This window comes from Peromyscus californicus, unplaced genomic scaffold, assembly GCF_007827085.1.
Source record: "Peromyscus californicus insignis strain IS unplaced genomic scaffold, ASM782708v3 Scaffold_7__1_contigs__length_154581171, whole genome shotgun sequence".
Taxonomy (NCBI): Eukaryota; Metazoa; Chordata; class Mammalia; order Rodentia; family Cricetidae; genus Peromyscus; species Peromyscus californicus.
The window spans coordinates 48,004,002-48,016,826 of NW_026294595.1; the positions used below are offsets into that span (position 1 = coordinate 48,004,002).

Genomic DNA, 12,825 nt, shown 5'->3' on the forward strand with positions numbered 1-12,825 from the left:
GAACGATCCTTTGCTTTCCATAGCTACAAAGTCACGTCTTTGTCTGTTCTGTTTTTGAAACAGAGTCTGCCTATCTATAGTCCTTGCTGGCTTCAACTTGCTATGTAGCCCAGGCTGGTCTCATGACAATCATCTTATCTCAACCTCCTAAATTATGGGAAAAGTAAATCTTGTACTGCATGTAATAGAATGTGCTTTTTAGTCTCAGCTACTTGGGAGGCTGAGTCAGGAGGATCTCTTGAACCTACCGGTTTAAGACCAGCATGGGCAAAGTAGTGAGATCCTGCCACAAAAACTAAACATAACAAGTATGATTTTGCTAGCATGTGTAGCTCAGCGACAGGACACCTCCCTAGTGTCTGTAAGAGGCTCAGTAGATAAAGGGAGCATAAGGGCAAGAGTTCAGATCCTCGGAACGCATGTAAAGCTGGATGCTGCGGCGTGAGATTTTATCCCAGCTCATCTACTTTGGGATGGGGGGCTGAGTCAGGAGGGTCTCCTGGAGCTAATGCACCAGCCCGACTGTGGCGAGCAAGAGACTGTGCCTTGAACAAGGTGGAAGGTGAGGACTGACAGCCGAGCTTGTCCTCTGACCTCTACGTGTGTGCTGTGCCAAATGGGTGCCCCCATGTCATACACACATAAAAATAAATAAATAAAAAAAGAGAGGGGAGAGGAGGGGGGGATGAAGAAAGAAATAATAAAATAAGAGAGGAGGGAGAAATAGCGAAGAGAGAGGTAGACAGAATGGGGGTGGGTCGGGGGTGGACAGACAGAGACAGAGAGATAGAGAGGGACCAAACGATACAGCTCTGGTCATCAAAGACAGACATTACCATTTTGTCTAACACCCGACTCTCCTCAGCTGACAAGCTGATGCCAACACAGACTTTTTGGGGTCAAGGTCATTACTGAATAATAAAGGATGTGGAAGCACTCGCTACTAAAGCTACATTGTGTTTTTTAAACAAACGTATTGTTATATTGATAGCGTCAGTGATGTATTATTAGCTGGCTTTCTGAATGCTCACTGTCTGTGGAGTGTTTGCATATGTTATCGAATGGGACATAATAAACTCTAGAAGATAGTACCACTGTTATCTTCATTTACTACCGAAGGGAACCGAAGCTAAGCAGGATTAGTGAGCTTGTCCAAAGTCTGCCAGAAGCGAAACCCAAATTCGCTAAAGGTCAAAGTTCATGCTCTCAGCTGCTCTGCGTCTGCCTTTTCCTTTCCGTTCCTTCAGGTATGTCTCTCCATGTCTGGAGGGACGCCATGGCCTTTCCGATATGTCAGGGCAGGTGCTGACGTGGTGTCACGTTAGCTCCTCGTGTTCACCCTGGCTCTCTTTCCTCTCACTGCCTCAGCATGAGATGAGAGCCTTGGCTGAAGACGTAGCCATGGCATCAGGAGGAATTCAGGCTCAAGAGGAGACAGAACCAGTGTTGGAACAGTGAGGAAGACGTCAAGGGAACCTTGAGCTCTTGTTTGCCCAAATGCAGTCAAACAAAGCTGCTGTAATGCATATTGCTTTTATTCATCATGTTAAACATTTATAGACTTATTAAACAGAAGAATCATAAGTGTGAGTTTAGCCTTGTGCCACTTTCCTGGCTTGGGTTATCAATTTAACTTAACATGATCAACACAGTCTTACGTCTCAAGTATTATGGCCTTTTATACTGATGACTATTAAATTTTATATATACTTCTTTATTACTTTGGATAAGTCAGTGCATTTTCAGTAGAGTAGCTTTGAATGGATCTTTTCAGAGTTTTGAGATAGTCTGCCCCTCCTCTGGTTATTGCTTTTTATAGACCTGTTATCAAACAGATTTGAAGATATTCTAATATTTATTCTTACGTGTGTAAGGGTCCACATGAAAGGATTCGGACCAGCAGTTACCAACTGGAGGAAAATTGGCAATGCTACTGTGATGACAGGCACAGACAGAGTGCTGTGACCAACTTGTTCCTATCCTTAATAACCTTCATTGTTACAACAAAGCATCCCTTTCTTTAATTCTAAATTATGGGGCACCATTTTATTCCCAAATAAAATGAGTATATATGAAGACTTTTCTTCCCTTTCTTATTTCAAAGATCTAGTTTTCCATAATCTAGTGGTTGAGAGAATCAGACAGGCAAGAGTTGGAATCTTGGTTAAGAGGCAAAAAAGGACAGAGAAGCTATGGATTCACTCCACACCCCAAACCCTCATCTGTCTAAGCCTTTGAAGCAGATAGACTCTTTATTGCCATGAATCTAACATGTAAGCATCTAGCACCTTGATTTCATTTGATAAAGAAAGGAAGAAGGGAAAGAGGAACACACAAAGAAGCTGGCCCTGTTGGCTCTGTACACCATTTCTGTTATTCACGAGTAAGGAATACTAGAGGAGCCGCTACAGAGGAAGGGAACATGCTTGTCTTCTGGGTGCCAGCATCAGAAGAGGTAGTTCCTATCACAGAAACTTGGGTCCTGAGATGATGAGAGGTCAGCCCCTCACAGAGTTGTTTTATCCATGCAACATTTCTTCTTGGATATGGGGTACCATGTAAAAAATCATGTGGTGAGTGAGCGTGCTGGGGAAGTGTAGACAGATAGATCCCTGGGGGTGGGGTGGGTCCTGTGATGAGCCAGCCTAACTGAATGGGACAGCCCTTGGCCAATGAGAGACCTTGCCTCAAAAAAACAAAAACAAGAAATAACAAAAAAGGAAAAACCAAACTGGGTGATTCCTGAGGAACAACTCCTGAGGTTGTCCTCAGGCTGCTACATATTTGTGCATACATGTACACACGTACACACATACACACGTACACACATACATACACACACACACACACACACACACACACACACACACACACACACACGAACCTACAGACACAGAAAAAGAAAAAACAAGGGACCACTATTTGGATGAAGGTTTGAAACTAAATTTTTAGTAATATAAATTCTGCAAATGAGTCACTTGCCGTGTTAGAGGGAGTATGTGGGCATGGAAACATTGGTAGGAGGAAGCAATTTTGGCTTTAACATGAAGTTCAAAGTTGGAGAGGATAAATTCATGAGATAGAAAGCTGTAAGCCTAATGGAAGTGTCTGCAAGTTCAGGGTTCAGGCCTTAACAACATGATTAGCTCTGACAGTGAGGAGCGAGGAGTCAGTTAGGGTAAACTGCATCTGTATGAGACCTCGTGCATCAGGACCTTCCGGTTACAAAGGCTTGCCGCCAGTTCTGTTGTTTCCAGAGACACCGGAGGAATTGATGTCTGCAGCAAAACATGGTACTGCTTTCATAATCTTGAAACGAAACTTCAAAGTTTTCGATGTAAAACCTTGCCACCAACATCCAGAGATGACGAGACTCGAAAGTGAAGGTGGCGGTGATTTGTCCTGACTTTGACTGGTGTGAACTCCTTGTGCACTTAACTGAGCAACGTGGTAGTAATGACCCTTTAGCTTTGGGTGGCATCTGTGAAACCTAAAATGAAGAAGACCCGAACGAGGCCTTGACCGCTGTTGTGTGGTAGTGTCCTTGATTCTCGACCATGGTGGCATCGTCACCGTTTCTGGCTCATCTTCTCCAGTTCCCCCATGTCCATCAGCTGGTTTTCCTCCCTTCCTCATAAAGCCTCCCTCGTCAAGCCAGTTCACCTCCTTAAAACTCCAAAAGCTCTCCCTCTGAGTCCAATGAGGCTAGTCCCTGGCTTCTCTGAGCTCCTAGAGAAAACTCCCTTTAGTCTTAACAGAGTTCATGTTGGTACTTGAAAGTAAAGGAGGCTAGAAAAATATGTCACCTGGGTACAACACATGAACCAGGAATGGATTATTTCCCCCCAAAAGAACATTATTACACAATTAAATCTATGAGATTTCTTTTTCATCCTTCTGCAACTTTTCTGTATGCTTAAATTATTTCTAGTAAGTAGTTTCAAAATGAGCTTTAAAACCTGTTTTTCCATTTAGAAACATCAAACTTTGAATACATAAAGAAAAATAAATAAAATATTTATATTGTCTCAGTTTATTTTCTTGTTGCTGTGATAAAAAATCCTGACAAAAGCAACTTAAGGGAGAAGGCTTTATTTTAGCAATGGTTCAATATGGGAAGTTCAAGGTGGTAGGAGGAGGTTGTAACAGACTCACAGTCTATCAGACCATGGTGAGGAAGGCCAAGCCGAGGGGGCTGGAAGCAGCTAGTTACATTATTACATCCACAGTCAAGCACAGAGAACAGCAAATCATGCATGCTAGAGTGGAACTCACTTTTTCCACTGCTACACAGTCCAGGATCCCCTACCCAGGGAATGTTGCTGCCCGCAGTGGGCAGCTCTTCCTGACACAATTACTATAATCAAGATAAGCCACCAAACACAGACACTCCCACAGTCCAGCCTAACGTAGACGATTCTCACTGAGACTCTCTTTCCAGGTGATTCTGGCTTTATGTCAATGTGACAAGCTAACTATAACACATGTTCATGCCATTTAAAATTAAAATGGACATCTCTGAGTTTATTGCTCCATTTGAGAAACAAAAATATTTATCAATAATATTAATGTTTCCAATTAAAGTTCCTCTCTACCTCAATCCGAAGGGAACTATTATTCTGAATATACTTCATGAACCTCTTGTTATTATTTAAAGACCTACTGTATCTGTATGAATTCTTAATTATATTCCGTGAGAGCTGAAATTTAACTCCCCTTCTGTTTATTGGTTACATTTATTTCTTCTCTAGATCATCTGTTTTATCTTTTGTCCGTTTTTTCTAACTAGGTTTTTTTTTTGTCTCATATAGATTTTTTTTTATATGCTGAGGATACTTTAACTATTATGGGTATTATCATAAAAAAGGTTTTCAGTATTTTTTTTCTTGTCTTGGTAGTTTTGTTAACATCTATGTTAAGGAACTTGAATCATCATCAATTTATTCTTTATAATGTAAGGAAGGGCTCTAAACTGATGTGTTTGTTTGTTTTTGCCTATTTGTGGACAAACCAATGCTGTGGGATGTTCTGTAAGCCAAATGTGTTGCTCTGATTGGTTAATAAATAAAACACTGATTGGCCAGTAGCCAGGCAGGAGGAAGTATAGGCGGGACACTGAGGAGAAGAATTCGGGGAAGTGGAAGGCTGAGTCAGAGAGACACTGCCAGCTGCTGCCATGACAAGCAACATGTGAAGATGCGGGTAAGCCACGAGTCACATGGCAAGGTATAGATTTATAGAAATGGGTTAATTTAAGATATAAGAACAGTTAACAAGAAGCCTGAGCCATTAGGTCAAACAGTTTAAATAATATAAGCGTCTGTGTGTTTATTTTATAAGTGGGCTGTTGGACTGCCGGGACTTGGTGGGACCCAGAGAGAAAACTCTAGCTACAAACTAACAGTGCTACTAAGCTGTCAATGCCTCAGACCCCAGGCCTATGGACTTGTTTTCTTACTTGATATGAGGGATTTTTCCAGATGTGGTTAAAGTTGTATTTAAGGATGAGGAGATTGTTCAGAATTACCTGAGGAGGGGCAACCTAATTATGAGTCCACAGAAGTAGAGCTCCTATGCTGGCCTTGGTCACAGAAATGTGACAACAGAAAGATTGGCCCAGTGCAATGCTGTCAGAGCTGGAGCGGGAGGAGGGGCCAAGGCCCAAGGGATGACGGGAGCTTTTAGAAACTAGAAAAGTCATGGAAATGGATGCTTACCTGGAAGATCCAGTGAGGAATGAACCACTAACTCCTTGATTAGATTTCTGACCTATAGAACCACAAATATACTCAAATAGCCCAAACTGCAAGGTTGTTGATATTTGTTAGGTAGAAAACAAACATACATGTCTAAATGACACCTTGTCTTAAACATTCCATACATTTTCTACTAAGTTAAAATATGACCTTTCCATGTGTAGAATTTGTGCACTCACGCTGGTTTTTAAATTCTCTATGCTGATCCTGAGGAGAACGGGTTTATTTTCCTGATTCATAACTGTACTTCGATGGCTACAAGTGTTTAGAGTCTCCAATCCTCCACTCGTTCTCCACACCTGCCCTTTAGAACCTCACCGTTTCCCACATCTGTCCTAACTTCTTCATTGTGGTCTCTGGTCTCGTCCTCCTCTGGATCACTTTGCTTTCTGTTTCTGGAACTACTGAAAATGCAAGCATCATTTCTACTCTTTAAATTCATCACAGCCACCCATCTTTCATCTCGAAATTCACAAGAAAGTGCTGTGATGAGTGAGTGACCTTGCCTGTTTGCTGGTGTCATTTCCTGTTTCCCCCAACAGGCACCGTCTCTTCCAGACATCAAACAACCTGAAACCCATAAAGTATACCATGTTTACAATCCTTTCTATCTCTGGGTGTGTCTCTGCTTCTGCCTAGAATACTGTCCATTCTTTCCCAAAGTCCATTAAAACTGTATATTCAGAACTTAGATTAATATATCAACTTCCATCTGCAAGCTTCCCTCGCTTCCCATTAGGCTGGGCTGGTGTCCTTCCTTCATGTACCTACAACAGAAATATATATATATTTGGTTTTTTTGGAGCCTGTCCTGGAACTTGCTCTGTAGACCAGGATGGCCTCGAACTCACTGAGATCCACCTACCTCTGCCTCCTGAGTGCTGGAATTAAAGGCGTGCGCCACCACCGCCCAGCATGATATTATTCTTTTAGCTTGCACTTGAATGTTTTTGTTCCAATAATTGGTTTCCTTGTCTAGCTCCCTCAACAGGTAATAGCCTGCTTAAAGGCAGGAACTGTATTTTATTTCTAGATCCATGGTGCCTAACACAACAGTAACAACTTTGGGATAGTAAGAATATGAGAAATAATTGACTGGTGGTTCTTATTAAAACCTGAGCCAAGCACTTTCCACAGTCTCAAAACTGCTAGGTGTCAGTTCCTAAGTTTGTGTTCTGCAAAAGTGCTTTCAGCCACAGTCCCAGAACTTTATAACAACATGGACCAAGTAGCAGACATGGCTGGGTCAATCCAACCTAATTCGCTCATGCTCTTTCCTAGAAAAAGTTCGCAAAGTCCTTGACTGGAGAGGTCCATTCACTCTGCAGTAATCCTTTGACTGCCTCGTTCTGTCAGATGCTCAAGGAAGCTAGCGTGTGAGTGAGGGAGTTACCAATAAACGATCAATAAAAAAAAAAAAAGTGCTTTCAGCTAAAAATAATACCGTCCGCCTTGTTTACTCATTTTATTCGAGGCTTGACTACAAGTGACTCTGGGATTGTCCCAAAGGAAGAATGTTCCCTCTGTTGAACAGATTCAAAGGCGCATGACTCAGGTTTTAAAAGTAAACTCGGGAGAGAAAGTTCTCAGATGTTTTCAGCAGGAATGACATTGCTGGAATATTTTTATTTGAAAATCCCACTCAATACCTGCAGGAGCCATCAGATTCAGGGAGGGACCCCTCTGCGCTCTCCCAGGGCTGGAAACAAATACCCTGCCTGGCACATCATGTCACGTGTAAAGGGTGTGGAAGACAGTTTAGTCTCTCCAATTACCCATGATTTTAAACAAGGGGAGGGTTTGGTCCCCTTTCCTGGAAAGGGTGTTTCAGGAGATTTCAGGTTATCATACTGATGTAGGAGAATCCCTGTTAGTGCTTAGGAACCAGAGATGCTGCAAGTGTCCTAGTGTGTGTAGAAGAGTCCTGTACAGCACAAAACTATCCTGACCAAAATGCCTGCAGTGACCTCATTAGAAATCAGACTCTATCTTTGATTTCCCATGGGCCAAGAGAAGCCCAGCACTAAAAGAAAAGTCACTTTGAAGAAACCGCAAAGAAATGGGAGCAGGAATACCTTGTCAGTGTTAAGCTATGGGGCTTAAAGAATCAATTACTTTGTAATCACCTTTCATCGCAATTTCCATACCACTCTATTAAACCATTGATAAAATATGAATAATGAAAGGAAGGCGTTATTAAATCGAGGTATTTCTGTGTTGGGTTGGTCCGGGAAAGGTTAATTCTAACTGAAATAGCAAACAAGCTCATCACCAGCATCCTCCTCTCTCAGTCCACACATTGCTGGGCGTCCCCTTCGGACTCTCACACCCCAGCCCTCAACCGCCTCCATCTGCACCATCTGCGGGACAGACGTCCTTGCTTCGCCATCTCAGGCGCCACTCCTTCAGAGTCTGGGGTCTCAATTGTTAGAGCTGGTAAACCAGGTGGCTTCTAGGTAAGATTTCTAAACCGTCTTCCTTCCAAATTTAACACACCCTGAACCTGGGCCATTAAAAACCTACAGTGTTTTCACACGTCTTTCCTAAACATACGCACGACTCTCAGCCATTCATGAGGAACGACATCGTTTAAAAGCACTGTCTTAGGCTGGGCGTAGTGGTGTATCATGTTAATCCCAACCCTCGGGAGGCAGAGACTGGCAGACCTCTAGGCCCAGTCTACATGATCTACACAATAAGACTCTCTTTCAAAGGGGGGGGGGGATGATTTTAGTACCATGAATTGAAGTACAAGAATTTTAGGGGAATATCCAAAAGCATAACATGAAATAGGAAATAAAAACAACTGAAGCCCTAGGACACGGCTCAGCAGGTAAAGGTGCTTGCCACCAAGCCTGGCAACCCGAGTTCAATCCTGAGAACTCACACGGTAGAAGGAGAGAACTAACTCTTGCAGGTTGTCTTGACTTCCACATGTGTGTTGTGGCACGTGAAAATACTTATAAGCACCTACATGCAACACATTAAATACATAAATGTTTTTTAGAACATTGAATTTTAGTGAGCACCCTATAGTCATGAAAAGCCAGGTGAAATTCATTTATCCGTGGGGCTGACAAAGGAGAAGCTATCTGGTAGGCTCTCAGTAAAGTTGTGACAAGTTCTAAAGCATCATCCGGAGAACCCCAAAGTACTATGGCTTAAGTAGTGACTGGACAGATGTAAAATCTTACTTTACAAGGTCTTCATATGCACATTATATCTATATACCTTATTGGAACAAAAATGTAAGAGATTATTCATGACATATGAAGAAATTACAACAAACTCATCTATGTCATTTGTGTCTAATAATTAATTCTAGGGGCCTGGTAAGATGGCTCAGCAGGTAAGAGCACTGGCTGCTCTTCCAGAGGACCCCGGTTCAATTCCCAGCACCCACGTGGCAGTTCACTACTGTCTGTAATTCCAGTTCCAGGGGATCTGACACCTCCTTACAGATGTACATGGAAGCACAACACCAATGCACATAAAATAAGAATATATAAATCATTAAAAATGTTTTAAAATAATTAATTCTAGCTTATAAGAGGGAAAGTGAAGATATATGAAATAAAAAGCTATTGTAAAAGCGATCTTCAGTCAATCAGTATTACATCCTAAGTGAAATTTCCGTATTACCAGACTTTTAATTCCGTATTCAGAATTGAAGCTGGGATTTTTGTGTGCCTTAGACAAATGCTCGATTGAGCTACATTCCCAACCCTATGCAACCATATAATTGCAATGAAATTTAAATTAAATTTAACTCAAATATTTGACATATAATTTTAAGATTTTAAACATTTCTCAACTGAAAAATGTCAATGAGAAGTAGATTGATCTATGGAAACAATGCACTTATTTATTGCATAGACCAATTTTGTTTCTAAATGTTAGAAGTCCCATGGTAGGTAACTAAAGAAATTCTGTTCCTAGAGCCTTAATCCAAAATCTCTATCATGAGAAATGTTTCAATTTGTGGTGGCATTCATTAGCAAATAACAGAAGACATGACAGGATTTTTTCCCCCTCATCTCAAGAAGTTGGAAGGTAAACAGTGACATAAGGCCAGCAGCTTCCTGTGCCTCTGTCTGAGCAGATGACATTTTGCCCTCATACTGTCATTTTGTGGTCATAAGATGGGTGTCTCATCTTTAGTATGACACAGGAATTCCAAGCTGGAAGAAACGACAAAGTGAAAAAATATGTGCCAGCTACAAACGGGAAAGAAAGATCCATCAGAAGCTTCCATTAAGCCAGATGCAGTAGTGTACAACAGCAATTGAGAGGCAGAGGCAGGGGGATTGCTACAAGCTAGAGGTTAGTTTGGTATATGTAGAGAAAGTTCCAGGTTTGCCAAGGCCAAGTCATAAGACCCCATTTAAAAAAAAAAAAAGCCCCCACTTAGTCAGGGAAGGATTCTGGCAATATATTCACAGGTCATATGTTCCTGCTAAAATTTACACAACGAAGGCATTTTAACTGCTGTCAGCAAAGCTCTCCTTTTTCACAGAAGCGTCTCTGCTACCATTGGAGCGACAAAGGCTACTTGGGAGCTTAGATTATGGGGAAGTTAAACTGAGGATACATTCAGTTTGAATTCAGTAGGATATATTTAGGAGGTTCACAGTCACTTCTGCGCACACTTGAGTTAGTGCCAGCCATGGAAGCGGAGGGATCTTTTTCAGGAAAATCCCTGCTGCCCACTGTGTTAACTCATCTGGCCCCATGGAAGGAAGGTGGAGGGGCTCAGCCTAAGCTCCTTAGCGAGCTGCCGCAAGAGCACATTGTAGCAACCGTTAAGTGAGTGTCTTAATTCAGAGAGGATCGCGTTAGTCACTGACAAGAGTGTTCAATATGCTCTGAAACCTGACAAAGGAAAGAAACTTGATCAGGTTTCCCACGTCTGACATTAATCGGAAAATTGTACATGACATTTCCATTAATTTATGATGCTGCCGTGATTCGTGCATGATTTATCCCCTCCAAAATGCACATGGAGATTTGATTGTCAATGTAAGGATGTCAAGAGAGAACTAGGTCAAGGGGCTGCACTCTCATGAGTGGAAGAGGGTCTTTCCAGAGTCTGGGCTATGACTTTCCACACTAGGCTGTAGAGCGCCTGACCAGGTGGTCCGGGGGTGTGGTGGGACTGGATCCTAATTTCCTTAGGAGTAGACTTTTTTGTTTTATTTTGATTTTCTAGACAAGATTTCTTTGTGTTGCCCTGGCTATCCTGGAACTCACTCTGTAGACCAAGCTGGCCTCGAACTCAGAGATCCTTGCTGGGATTAAAGGCTAAGCAAGGTAACCTTTAGTCTCTTCCACAAACACACTCTGTACTTGGAAAAGCACTCCCGCCATCTGCAATGAGGCTCATACCCGAAGCCAAGCTGATGCTGCGCTCCACCCCAGGATGAGAACTGAGCTAAACAAGTCTATTATCTTTATTCATTATCTGCCTCAGGAATTTTGTTAAAGCAACATAAATGGTCTAAGGTAAAAAGACTTAGAAGATTTTCTAAGATTATTGTCAGTAATAAAACAAATTCACTAGAGAAAAATCTGGATTATCTTTCTATGTTATATAAAAGGATCTCTTAAACGTGAACTCTTAGTTGTGCCTGATAGTTCCTGCATATAATCCCGGCTGACAAGGGAGGGTTGCTGCAAATTCAAGGCCAGTTTGGACTACAGGATGCGATCTTGCCTCAAAAACAAACAAACAAATGAAAAAGTATACAGTGTTGACTTTGCAGATGGTATCGCCATGCCTAGCAAAGCAGCAACATTTGTTTCTAATTTTGTGTTTTGTTTTGTTTTCTCAGCGAATCCCCTCCACCTCTCTACCTGCGAGCTGGGTAACGTTCACACCCATGCCTGTGCACCTCAAGAGCCCTGTGAGTCTGCTCAGAGCCCTCTCTGAGTTCCTCTGGGGTTGCTTTCCCGTTCTTGGAACTTGAAAAGTGCTACCGTCCTCTCAAAGTGAAAATCAGAGCTGGCCCCAGAAGCATCCGAGGCACATCCCTCCTCCTGAACCACACCTGCAATCCGCCATCGGGCAATCCGTTTGGTATTCCTAAATCAAGGAAGGCTTTATGCTTCTCACCTAAAGGTGGGCAGAGGCTGCAGCAGCAGCAAAAAGGAAACTGAGTTTTTAACCCTCTTCCTCCTCCCACTGATAATTAAAACTCTTGGTCCCACGGTCCCTTTAGAGTTCCATCTTGTTAATAATGACCCACATAATAGTCATTCTACCTGGGCACGAGAAGGGGCTTGCACAGCAAGGCCGGCTACTTCCCTCAGTGTCCTGTCAGATTTCTGAATTTTCATTACAGGACACAGGGGAGACGCTGCATACTGTAGCTGTCTATCTCTTCCCATACACAGTGGTGGTAAGGTTTCCGGAAGAAGCCCACAAGCAGGTTAACTCTGATGCAGCATTTCCTAATCTAATTTCACTACAGAATCTCTTCTCCATTTTGAGACATTTTTCTCTAAACAGATGGACAAACTATTATTATTTTCATATAGGTGGAAAGCCCAAAGACTTAGATTTTAGCAAGCTCTTGGTTACAAGAGAACCTCATCTATATAACACTGAATTTTAAAGTACATGGGCTTTAAACTGGTTAAGAGCTTAAGATGTGGGTCATTTTACCAGCTTTAAATTCCTAGATCTTAAATGACAAGTATGTGTGTCAGAGTGTGGGCACATGAGTGCAGGTACCCACTGAGGCCAGAGGCATGGGGTCAGCAGGAACTGGAGGTACAAGCTATTGTGAGCTGCCTGATGTGGGTGCTGGGAACTGAGTGGTTCTATCTACAAAAGCTGTACCCACTTTTAACCTTTCTAGTCCCAAAGTCTAACATCTTGCCTACTATTCTTTTGGCTTTTTTAGAGAGAGAAGGTTTCATATACTACGCTGGCCTCCAACTTGCTTCAAGCCACTGATCCATCTGCTTCTGCCCTGGAAGTGTTGTGATTACAGGCTTGTGTTTCTATGCTATTACAGTGAAAATTGGAATTAGTAGCCCAATGGATCAATAAACATTAACATATATA

The 12,825-nt window shown here is 42.2% G+C and overlaps 1 long non-coding RNA gene across 1 annotated transcript; it reads left to right on the top strand.

Annotated features, from left to right (window-relative positions):
* The first annotated feature begins 756 nt into the window (after positions 1 to 756).
* LOC128102543 (uncharacterized) lies at positions 757 to 12,825 on the top strand. Its single transcript, XR_008215451.1, has 3 exons — positions 757 to 8,212; positions 11,588 to 11,874; positions 12,662 to 12,825. It is a non-coding gene; the product is annotated as an uncharacterized LOC128102543 (long non-coding RNA).